At 49.6% G+C, this 12,513-nt stretch overlaps 1 protein-coding gene across 1 annotated transcript in view; it reads left to right on the top strand.

The window, feature by feature from the left end:
* The first annotated feature begins 8,940 nt into the window (after positions 1-8,940).
* The window catches only part of LOC132435227 (glycerol-3-phosphate acyltransferase 2, mitochondrial), a 57,548-nt gene continuing 53,975 nt past the window's right edge, over positions 8,941-12,513 (top strand). The window contains exon 1 of the mRNA XM_060027343.1: positions 8,941-9,052. The gene's annotated coding sequence lies outside the window, so the exon portion shown is untranslated. The remainder of the gene's footprint in view (positions 9,053-12,513) is intronic.

A 12,513-nucleotide genomic window follows, 5' to 3' on the forward strand; every position in this document is an offset into this window, starting at 1 on the left:
CTTTCCTATAAATGTAATCAAAACATATATGAGCTTTTGTGACTGGCTTTTCTTGCTCAATATAATGTTGGGGAAAGCCATCCAGGCTGTCTCAGTATTGGTTCAGTACCTCAGTTTACTTACCCATTCCCTGTTGCTGGCCATGTGGATGGTTTCCAGCTTTGGGCAACTATGAATAAAGCTGGTAAGTGTGTTTATGGATGTGTCTTTTGGCGGACACACGCACTCATTTCTTTGGGTAAATATCTCGGAGTGGAATTACTGGGTCATATGATAAGCAAATATTTAGCTTTAGTGGATACTGCCAAACAGTTTTCCAGAATTATCCTACCAAGTACACTTCTGTCGGCAGTGTCTGAGAGTTCCAGTTGCTCCACATCCTCAGTAGCATTTGCTGTTATCAGTCTTTTTCTCAGTCTGGTGAGCATGTAATGATATCAACTTCTGTTTGTTTTTTTAAAAAAATTAATTAATTAATTAATTCATTGCATTGGGTCTTCGCTGCTGCTCATGGGCTTTTCTCTAGTTGCAGCGAGTGGGGGCTACTCTTCGTTGTGGTGCACGGGCTTCTCATTGTGGTGGCTTCTCTTCATTGTGGGCTCTAGGTGTGTGGACTTCAGTAGTAGTGGTGCACGGGCTCAGTAGTTGTGGTGCACGGGCTCAGTAGTTGTGGCTCGCGGGCTCTAGAGTGCAGGCTCTGTAGTTGTGGCTCATGGGCTTAGTTGGTCCCTGGCATGTGGGATCTTCCCGGACCAGGGCACGAGCCCGTGTCCCCTGCATCGGCAGGTGGACTCTCAACCACTGCGCCACCAGGGAAGCCCCTTTGCCCATTTTTTAGTTGAACTATTTTTCTTTTTATTACTGAGTGCTAAGAGTTCTTTATATATTCTGGAAATCAGAATCTTATCAGATCTTAAGTATTTGATTTGCAAACACTTTTCCTCATCTGTAGATTTTATTATTTTCACTTTCTTGATTGTGTCCTTTGATGCTCAAAAGTTTTAAAATTTTGAAGTCCAATTTATTTTTTCTTTTTTTGCTTCTGCTTTTGAGGGCGTATCTTAGAATCCATTGCCAAATCCAAGGGCATGAAAATGTACTCCTATGTTTTCTCCCAAGAGTTTTATAGTTTTAGCGCTTACATTTGGATATTTGATCCATTTTGAGTTAATCTTTGCATATGCTGTGAGGTAAGGGACCACATTCATTCTTTGGCGTGTGGATATCCAGTTGTTCTAACACCGTTTGTCAGAAAGACCATTCTTTTTTTCTTTGAATGCTCTTGGCACCCTTGTTGAAAATGTAATTAACTGTAGATACATGGGTTTATCGCTGGACTCGCGGTTCTATCCTATTTGTCTATAAGTCTAGCCTGTCCAGATTCCAAGTGTATTTTGTTCTCTGAAGGACTCAGCTTTGTCTTCCTCACACTGGCTGCTTCCTTTGCCTGGAATGCACTCCCCTTCAGCTTCACATGACTCCTTTTTTATCATTAAGACCTTCTGCAAATTTCTCCTTAGAGAAGCCTCCCCTTGTCGCTCTCCGCCATGTACTCTGTTTTATTTTCTGTATAGTACTTATCGTGCTTGAATTTGTAAAATCCATGAGAGCAGAGTCTTCTGTCCTAGTTACTCGGCAGAAGGTACCGGTACAAACAGGCCCTTAAAACATCACTGAATGGACAGTCACTGCTCCCGAGCCTGGAACGCCCTTCCTCACCTTCTGCACTGATTCAAATGCTCCCCGTCTTTTAAGATCACATCCAAATGCCATCACCCCCCTGGAGCCTTCCCAGTCTGTCTGTGTCATTGGGAAGGTTGGACAGGTGGGCCTCCTGCATTTGATTAGAAGCTCCCTGAGGGCAAGGACCCACCTCTGCATCCCCACCAGCACCCCATAGCTGGAACAGAGTGGGTCCCTGCCAGGGACAGGCTCTGGTCCTGACCTTGGTCTGAGCACGGAGGACTGGGATGGAGGCAGATTTGGGTGAGGGACTCACCATTGGGTAGGATTTAAGCTGAGAGACAAAGTCAAAGATGACTTCACAGTGTTAACCTCAGCATCTGGGATGGTCATTATTCTCAGGTCAGAAATGTGAAAGTTAAGTGGGGGACCTGGTGTGGAGATCAACCATGAGTTCAGTTTTCCACTAGCTGACTTGGAGGCAGAGTCACAGACAGAAGTGCCCCGAGGCAGCCAGGGTCCCGGGCAATCAGAGCCAGAGGTGGCAGAGGTGGCAGAACCGGCTCCCGAGGACTGCGAGCCCGGGTGTGGCCTGTGCGGTGGATACAGGATCCTCAAAACCCTGAAAGTTAGTCTATATTAACCATCTACACACCAGGAAGCTGAAGTTCCGAGAGGTGAGCAACCTGCCCGGGGCACACAGCTCCTAATTTGGGGAGTTGGAGCGCACACCCCGGTCTCCCACTCCAAAGGCTGCCTGCCCTGGCAGGACTAGTGCTATAGGAGTGACTTCTGTCTGGGAACTACCCTGGACCTCTGTTCCCTGGAAGCGCCAGCCGAAGGCAGAGACGAGGTGGGACAAGGCTCACATACGGAGGAGGCGGTAAAGTCACACCTTGGGCACCTGCAGAAGCTGTCTGTGAAGGGATTAGAATATCAGTATGCTTCACGTAGGCACAGGTTTGAAGACGTGACCTCGTTAGACTCAGTGGCTGGAGTGAGTAGACATCCTAGGCCGAGACAGCCCTGGGCCTCCCTTTGGCCTTTTCACACCTCTCCTGTCCTCTTGTCAAGCCCCTCCCAGCCTTCCCCTTCCACCCTTCCATCGGGGCGGGGCAATGGGAGAGAGGGCCCCCAGAGCCCACTTGCAGGAAAACCTCTGGGTTGCCAGCCTTCCCTACTTCCATTTGGACCTCTCTCTGGCTGCTTCTGCCAGTAGAAGGTAGCCATATGGTTTCCCAGTGTTCACGTGTGTGTGTGAGTGTGTGTGTGTGTGTGTGTGTGTGTGTGTGGTTATAACATCCTCGGCTCTGCAGGGACCGGCCCACCACGTGCAGCTCCCTTAGACAGAGGCTGGTTTCCTTGGAGTTACTCCTGCCTTCCCTTTCCTACCATCCAGTGGGATGGAGCCATGAGTCCACCCATCAGGCTGGTTCCCCTCCTCCCAGACCTGAGGAACAGGCTCTGTCCACAGATAATTGCTGCACCCACAGAGGAGCCAGAGCTCTCCTCCCCAGGGAAGGGGTGAGGGATGGCTGGAGCGGGAGAGCAGTGGGAGAGAAGGACAGAGGGTTGACGAGGGGCAGGAGGGGAAGAGGTAGCAATTCTGGCTCTACCCCCTGTTGCTGTGTGACCTCAGGCAAGCTCCCTCCCCTCTCTGGGCAGCTGTCCCTCCTCGGTGGACTAGGAGAGCACTGTTCATGAAGATGAAGCGAGATAACACAAGTCAAGCCTGAGGACAGGTCTGCGCATGGCCAGTACTGGGGACTGGGGCGGGCAGTTATGGGGGCTACCGCAGTTAGCTGCGAGGCATGTGATGTGGAGTGAGGACGAGGGAGGGGAAGAGCCAGCAGTTGTGGTCAGGGTCGGGGGCTGGGGAAGATCCCACAGGGGGCCCTCCCACCTCCCCTTTTGGAGCCTGGAGTGGGCTGAGGAGAGGAGAGAGTCTAGAGGGGATGGAGGAGGGAGAGGTTGTCACTAGGCAGCGGAGGGGCAGGAAGGGCTGTGAGCTTTACGGGAGCTGGTACCTGGGCACCAGGTGGACCATGCACATCGGGAAACACCTGTCCTTCTCCCCCGTCACTCAAGAGCCTCAAGAGCGGAGAGCCCGGGCTCACCTTTATTGACATTGATATTGACAGGCTTCTAAATAAAGGAGGGAGCCACGCTCCGTCTCCCCTCCCCCTCCTGCCCCACACAGCAGCTCCAATGGTCCCTGCTCCTCTCTGGTGACGTTCGTGGGGCCCCTTAGTCCACTGTCCTCGCTCAGCTCTGGGTCCTGCCTTTCCACCAAACTTTGCAGCTGCAGCATTTCCCCATGTTTGTCAGTGTTTTCAGGCTTTTTTTTTTTTTTTTTTTTGCGGTACGCGGGCCTCTCACTGTTGTGGCCTCTCCCGTTGAGGAGCACAGGCTCCGGACGCGCAGGCTCAGCGGCCATGGCTCACGGGCCCAGCCGCTCCGCAGCATGTGGGATCTTCCCGGACCGGGGCACGAACCCGCGTCCCCTGCATCGGCAGGCGGACTCTCAACCACTGCGCCACCAGGGAAGCCCCAGGCCCTGTTTTAAACGGCACAACTGCCGTGTATGTAACTGTTCCCTTGCTTTTGGAAACTTAGCTGGCTTCTGTTTTTTCAGCACAACAGAAAGTGCTGCATGGAACAGTTTTGAGCATAGTGCTTTCTCCTGCATGAGCTCAACTCTCCAGGCGAGATTTCCAGAACTGGGGCTGCTGGCTCAAAGGACACCAGTGTTTTGAGTCAATGCACACCAGGGTGGAACGGCCCTCAGAAATGACCTGGTCCCTTCATCCGTGAGATGAGGAGATGAGATCCAGAGAGGAGAGGTGGCCTGGTGAAGGTGACCAAGCAGGTTTTTGGGGCTGCTGCTGTCTGGCCCAAGTATCTGCAGCTCCTTCCTCTTCTTGAAGCTTTGTGGTCTAGAAAAGAAGACCAGGCTGCTGCAAATGCTCCTCCAAGGAGATTTTTTTAAAAAAAAATCTTAATTGAGGTATAATTCACATAGAGTTATATCTCTTTATTGAGATATAATTCATAATATACTATATAATTCACCCAAAGTGCACACTTTAATGGCTTTTAGTATGTTCACAGAGTTGTACAATCATCACTACAATCAGTACCAAAACATTTTCATCACCCAGAAGAAACCCTTGATCGGTCATCTCCAACCTCCCACTGCACTTCCCACCCCCAGCCCCTGGAAACCACTGATCTACCTTCTGTCTCTATGATTTGCCTACTCTGGACATTTCATATAAATGGAGTCACACAATATGTGGTCTTTTGTGACTGGCTTCTTTCACTTAGCATCGTGTTTTCTAGATTCATCCATGTTGTAGCCTGTGTCAGTACTTCATTCCTACTTATGCCAAATAATACTTCATTGGATAAATGTACCAACATTTGTTTATCTACCCATCCGTTGATAAACATTTGGGTTGTTTCAACTTTTTAGCAGCCTGGAGCCTGCCTGGTTCTTGGTGGAGGCCTCAGGCCACTGGCAGGTCTTCCTCTCCCCAGGTATTGCCCAGCTCCCTCTCTCTTCACCCAACTCTGCTTCCAGTGAGCCTTCCCCTCAACAGACTTCAGGAAAGCGCCAGGAAACTGTCCCTCACGGCCCCATTTCCCTGGAGTGTGGGTGGAGGACACAAAGAGAATACTTCCTAGGAAGGACTGGGACGCAGCTGGAGAGCCCTAGGCCAGAGTTCTGGGAGCAGCTGCCTCACAACATGCAGAACCCAGCACCCGGCACGTATTAATGTGTCAGTCTGTTTGTTCATTCATTGATTCATTCATTCATTTACTCATTTGTTCATTCATTCATCATTCTCTAGATGAGCATGTCCTGTGCACTGGACCAAGTGCTGGAATGAGGCCCCTGGGGAGCCATGGTCTGCTGGGGACATAGGCCTGTAACCAAACCCTGGTGACATAGGGCAATGCTGCTGGAATCCAGGGTGGCTCAGGGCCACAGCCCAGAGCGAAGGGGGACCAAAACAACAGGAGAGAAGGAGGGCGTCAGAATCTCCTTGGACATGTATATACTTTCAATGAATAATGTGACAATGAAATTAAGAAAAACTATTCCACTTATAACAGCATCAAAGCATAAAATATTTAGGAATAAATGTAACCAAAGAAGTGAACAACAAATACTCTGAAAATTCTAAAACACTGTTGAAAGAAATGAAAGGAGATCTAAATAAATGAAAAGACATCCCGTGTTCATGGATCGGAACATTTAATATTGTTATGTGGCAACACTCCCCAAACTGAACTACAGATTCAATGCAATCGCTATCAGAATTCCAGCTGGCGGGCTTCCCTGGTGGCGCAGTGGTTGAGAGTCTGCCTGCCGATGCAGGGGACACGGGTTCGTGCCCCAGTCCGGGAAGATCCCATGTGCCGTGGAGTGGCTGGGCCCGTGAGCCATGGCCGCTGAGCCTGCGCGTCCGGAGCCTGTGCTCCGCAACGGGAGAGGCCACAGCAGTGAGAGGCCTGCGTACCGCAAAAAAAAAAAAAAAAAATTCCAGCTGACTTCTCCAAAAAGTTGAAAAGCTGATCCTGATATTCATATGGAAATGTAAGGGACCCAGAATAGCCAAGAAAATAATGAAAAAGAACAAAGTTGGATTTGATCTTTCTGATATCAAAACTTACTACAAAGTTACATTAATTAAGACTGGCTGGTGCTGGCATGAGGTTACAATCCAATCAATGGATAGAATTTAGAATTTAGAAATAATCTCTCACATTTATAGCCGATTGATTTTTGACAAGGGTACCGAGACATTTCAATGTGGGAAAGAATAATCTTTTCAACAAATGGTGTTGGGACACATGTAAAGTAGGAATTTGGATCCCTACCTCACACCATAACAAAAATGAATTCAAAATGGATCAAAGGTTTAAATGTAAGCCAAAACAACAAAACTCTTACAAGAAAACGTGGACATAAATCTCATGACATTGAAATGGGCAGCGGTTTCTCAGATATGACACCAAGAGCAAAAGCAACTAAAGAAAACATTGATAAATTGGACTTCTTCAAAATTAAAAAATCTGGGCTTCAAAGGATACCATCAGGAAAGGGGAAAGACAACCTAAGAACTGAGGGAGAGGTGGATACCCAGAGGTTCCCTGTGTTGTCCTGCACACTTGTGAACGATGGCCTTGAGGGTGGCCATGAAAACCTGACTAGTGACATGATTTACAATTCATTAATTCAAAACAGAGTTAGGCTCAGAAACAGTGCAGGTTACTATGGGGCAGAAGGCTGTTTCACCCCAGGGTCTTCAGCAGGTCTCCGTCATGTGTGAAGCAACATCCTCAACGATGCCCACACCTGCCGTGTAGTATCAGCCAGGTGTCAAGAGCATCCCCCTGCCCTTGGGATCTAGATAAGATGGCCATGAACCCCAAATCCCATGGTCTGTCCCCCATTCTTCCCAGTTTGGCTCCCACGATGATGTCTGGTCCATACCACAGCTACCTTCTGCGGGTCCCTAAGAAGCCCCCTCACACAAAGCATCATGGGAACAGTGGATGCTTCTGAGCAGCTGGTCATCCAAGTCCTGCAGAGCAAATAACTTTAAAACGACATTTTGGGCAACCCCAGATTTGTCCCTGGGGCTCCTCCCTTGCCTCCTGCCGTATAGCACCTCCGTTCACATCTCCACGCCCACCCTTGTCTCCTTCCCTCATTTCCCTCATTTCCCACCGTCTCTGTGGTGTTGGAGAGGCACCACCACGGCCCCTCCTGTCTCCCAAGCCTGCCTTCTTTGAAACATTGCCTCCTGCCTTGGCAGGTTGCAAAGAATTTTTCAAACAGGTCTGTCCTTTCTCCTCTCATCAGGTTGGCTGTGCAGTCACTCTGGGTGCACCTGACAGCCCCTAGGCTACAAGCATGCCTAAGTCCGTGGGCCACAATCCCCTGCTGGGTATTTCTCCCAGGAAGCTCCCACCCGGGTTTGCAGGAACCTGCATGCGATGTTTCTTGTGGTGTTATTTACAGCGGTGAAGAGTGGGATTAAATCAGTGGTCCTAATAGGTAAACAACAAGGTCCTACTGTATAGCATGGGGAACTATATTCAGTATCTTGTAACAAACTATAATGGAAAAGAATCTGAAAAAGAATATATATATATAACTGAATCACTTTGCTGTACACCAGAAACACACAACATTGTAAATCAACTATACTTCAATAAAAAAACTTTTTTTAAATTAATGGTCCTACCTTAGCAGAACAGACAGGTGTGAGCCACACAGCCGTCAGGAACAAGGTGGCGTACAGTTACCAGGAGATCCTAAAAATACAGTGCTGAATGAAAAACCATGTGATGGACGGAGGCTATACCATGACATCATTCCTGTGAACTGAATACACAAGCACACTAGAAAGTTCTAAGGATACACGTGTATCTAAGGACATCCCTGGGAGTTAGGAATAATCCCATGAGTGCGCCTCCCAGGGCCTGCAGGTGAGACTGGGCCTTGCACGGAGGCACGTGACTAACTCAGGCACTCAGAAAGCAAGAGGCGGAGTGGGTAAGGGCCCAGGAGCTGCAGAGAGAAGGTGAGCCGTGACAGGGGGGTGTGAAAGAGTTGCACGCGGACGTGCAGGGTGGGGGTCAGCAGCCTTGAGGGTCAGGACTGGACGTGCAGGCCTCTGACGATGTGTGCCCGGGCCAGGGCCGGGGGCGGGGTGGGGGCGGGGTGGGAAGGGCTTGGAGACCTGGCCTTCTGTGTGTTTCTCTGCTGAGGTCGGGCTTAAGGCCGAGCCAGCCAGAATTCATGGGCCACCTCTGGCTGAGCACAGAAGGCGGCCGTCCCCAGTAGAGGGCTGTGAGCCTTGGCCCCTGGAAACAGGCCTAGCGATGCGGACGCTCAGCAATGTGCGGACGTGAGCTGCTCTGCTGCCCCGGCCACCCGGCCTCTGGCTGGCCAGCCCGGAGCCAGGCCTGGCCTGACCTTCCTCCCCATCTCCCGACATCCACCACCCTGGAGGCTCTGCTGGGGGCTGGGCTGGAGCCGGAGGGAACCCCAGGGCAGAAGGGAGGGGAAGGCGCTGTGAAAGTCTCACAGCTCTATCTCATCTGCCTCTTAATTAAAGCAGCCCTGTGTGGTGAGTGCGAGTTGGTGCGGGCTTGCGGAAGAGGCTGCTGGGCTTCCCACCCACTCACAGGCAGCCCGAGAGCCAGCGCACGAGGGGAGTACGAGGGAGGGCCGCCATGGTGCACTGGGCTCAGAGAGACGGGAGGTGTGGGGTTCCCCATCCCTGCCTGTCCCTTACCAGCGCTGTGGGCTTGGAGAAGCTGCTTCCCTCCTCTCTGAGGAAGTTGTGAGGTAGGTAAACTTCCTTTGTAAACTGCTAAACGCCGCCTGAGTGGGAGGTGGTGTGGAGAGCTGGCCTTCCAGCCAAGGATCCGATGACCTCGGCTGGGCAAGCAGAGTGGTCCCAGGGGGCAGGCGGGCATCTGGGCTACAGGATGGACCCTTCTCTTTTGCATCCCCTCCCAGAATGGGCAGCTGGGTCCAGCACCCAGCCTGGGACGAATGTGAGTCCAAGACAGATCCCCGCCCTGACTGGGACACAGGTTTGGCGCCTGCAGAGGCTCTGTCAGTTGGCGTTTTGCAAACTAGAAGGGATTGTTCTCATGAGAAAAGTTATTACGTTGGTGAGAGGGGTCTGATACCTTTGGAAAGCAAATCGGTGATGAGAGAGCAGCCAGTCTCTCTGCATACGGCAGGCCCACGGTAGGAGCGTGAGCTCCCCAGAGCCGCTGCTCAGGGATGAGGCCCTAAGTGGGTCGTGCGGGCCGCATTGGATAGCTGGCCAGTGCTCTCACCGCTTGGCCGTGACAGATGCACTCAGAGTCCTGGATACACAGCCCAGGCCCCGCCGCTTGAATTGCTCACAAGTGCACTAGTTTAGCACCACCTCCCCTGCAGCGAGGCCCTTGCTCGAGGTCGAGGGATGGTCAGTAACAGTCCTGGCCAGCATTCAAGATCTCAGAGCCCTGCGCAGCTGCTCAACGCTGGGGGGTTTCCGCTTTGCGGCCCCTCCCAGAAAGCACGCGTGTTTGGAAACTGGGTTCTGCAGCAGCCCAGCTGGCAGCTCTGAGCCCCACTCTTGTCTGACCACCCTCCCAATACAGGGGTTCCATCTACAGGATGTCACATGGCCATCCAGGGTCTGCTTGCATCCTTCCAGGCACAGGGAACTCACTGCTTTGTGGGCAGCTGGGCCCAATATTTGCAGGTGGATAAGGAGGATGGGATACAATCAGATCTTCAGTACTGGGCACCATGCTGGGCCATGGAGGTGCCCAGGTCACGTGTGCCCTCTTTGCTCCCAGTGTGGACAGTCCTTCTTGTTAGAAAGTGCTTCCTGTTGCGACCCAAAGCCAGTGACTCCAGCCATTGGAGGTGTCCTCAGGCTACCCTCTGGAGCTGTGTAAAGTGGGTCTCGTCCGTTCACCTTTCCCAGCCCTTTCACTATGCCGGTAGAGTCCTTGAGGTAGAGCAAATCACTGTTGGCCATAGTCAGCTGTACCTCTCCCTGCAGGAGGTTGGGGTATCTGTGTCCAGCTGAACCAAGGTAGAGCCGTGTTACTTGCTTTGGCCAATGATAAGTGGGCAGAAGCTCTGTATGTCCCTTTCAGCAGAAGCTGTAAGGGCCAGTCTGTGGTTTGCCATGTATCTTTTCCTTCTGCCACCAGACAGAATATTCTAGATGAAGGCTACTTTGTCAGCTTAGATCCCAGCAAAGATGACAAGGATCAGAGCCACAGCCAACCCACATGAGAGAGAAGCCATTGAGATTTGGGGATCTTTTGTTACTGCAATAAAACGCAGCCTATCCTGACTCATTTGCTAAGGTCTCCTTGAAAGTGAGATCTCCAGTATCAAGGGGGTGAGAGCAGTGTGGAATAGGATGGGATGCCCTCCATGAGCAGGGATTATGGAAATATCTGTTAATTCCACATCAATTACAGCAGCAGCACATGTGCTCATAATAACCTTGGATGAAACCCATTCCTTATGAACACGAACTGCTGGTGAACCAGGACTTCCTCATTCCCTGTTTAAGCAAAGGAGCACTTTACACCTGCAGAGACCCCTTGCCCTTCACTGGCATTCAATTTCACCCTATTGGCTCTCAGCCACCTCCCTATCCTGCTGGGTTAATTTTTTGAACGTCTTGTTACGAAAGTTTCAAACATGCAAAACAGTTGAAATAATTGTACAGTGAACACCTGTATACTCACCACCTAGATTCTACAATTTATATTTTACTATGCTTGCTGTATCATATATCTATCTACGCATCGTTCTACCCTTCTATCAATCCATCTTACCTTTGGACGATTTTCAAAGTAAGTTGCAGATATCAGTAAGCTTCCCCACGCACCCAAACATTTCTGCATGTACATTGACTAGAGTTCAATATTTGTTTATGTTTTTAAAGGTATATACAGCGAAAGACACATACATTTCCAGAAATGCAAACACCTGTGTAACCCAAACTGCTCTTGAGATAGAGAACATTGTCATCACCCCAGAAGGCTCTTCCATGCCCCTTCCCTGGCAATGTCCATCTTAACCCTCTAGAGGCAAACACTGTTTTGATAGGTTTTGCCCAGTCTAGAAACTCAAATCAATAGAATCTTGCAGTGTCAGACTTTTTAAAAAATCAGCATAATATTTTGAGATTCACCCACACTGTTGCCTATACTTGTAGTTTGTTCCTTTTTGTCATTGAATAGTGTTGTATGATTATATCACAGTGTGTTTGTCTGTTGTCCTGTTGATGGACACCTGGGCTGTTTCTAGCTGTTGGCTATTATGAATGAACCTGCTAAGAACATTTGTGTACGAGCTTTTTTGTGCGGACATAGATCTTCATTTCTCTTGAGTAAATATTTAATATTAGAATTGCTGACTCATAGGAAGATATATATTTAATTTTATAAGAAACTAACAGATCTTTTCCCAAAGTGGCAATGTCTGAGAGTGCATCCACTGCCCCACACTTTTTTTTGAAGATTTTTTTATTTTTGATGTGGACCACTTTTAAAGTCTTTATTGAATGTCTTACAATATTGCTTCTGTTTTATGTTTTCGGTTTTTTGGCCCTGAGGCATGTGGGGTCTTAGCTCCCCGACCAGGGATCAAACCTGCACCCCCTGCATTGGAAGGCGAAGTCTTAACCACTGGACTGCCAGGGAAGTCCCTGCTCCACGCTCTTGGGTTACTTTTGAATCTGGATCCCATCATTCAATGAGCGCACCATCCTTTCCAGCCAGTGTGATCCTCGAGGTTGATTAATATGCATACTATAGCCCATCCAACTCACTGCCTAGATTTTTGGGCAGGATGGTCCCCTGTGGCTGAGTATCAGAGGCCCACTCTATGAATAATTAATTGTTCAGTCACCTGTGAAAATACGCAATTGTGCTATAACCTGTAAACATCACCTCCAGGGAGTCATGAGATAAGTTTGTCAAATCGAGAAATGCTGTGCTTCTAACATCCTCCTCCAAATGCCAGTCAAATATCAAAGTGGGGAAGGGGACCATCGCTTTCCTCTAGAAAAGCCTGCAGATGCTGTTTTCAGCTCTTGTAAATACAGCTGTTGAATAATTTAAGAATCTTGCTAGAGATAAAATTTAGGCTTATCTGTGTGCAGGTTCCTGAATCCCTTCTTTGAAAATGGGCACAAATTTCTCCATCACTTATCCATTGGCACATTTCACGTCACTCTGATTTTTCAGAGGTCACTGATAGGGGGTGCTTGATCATGT

This window comes from Delphinus delphis, chromosome 12 (genome assembly GCF_949987515.2).
Source record: "Delphinus delphis chromosome 12, mDelDel1.2, whole genome shotgun sequence".
Classification (NCBI taxonomy): Eukaryota; Metazoa; Chordata; class Mammalia; order Artiodactyla; family Delphinidae; genus Delphinus; species Delphinus delphis.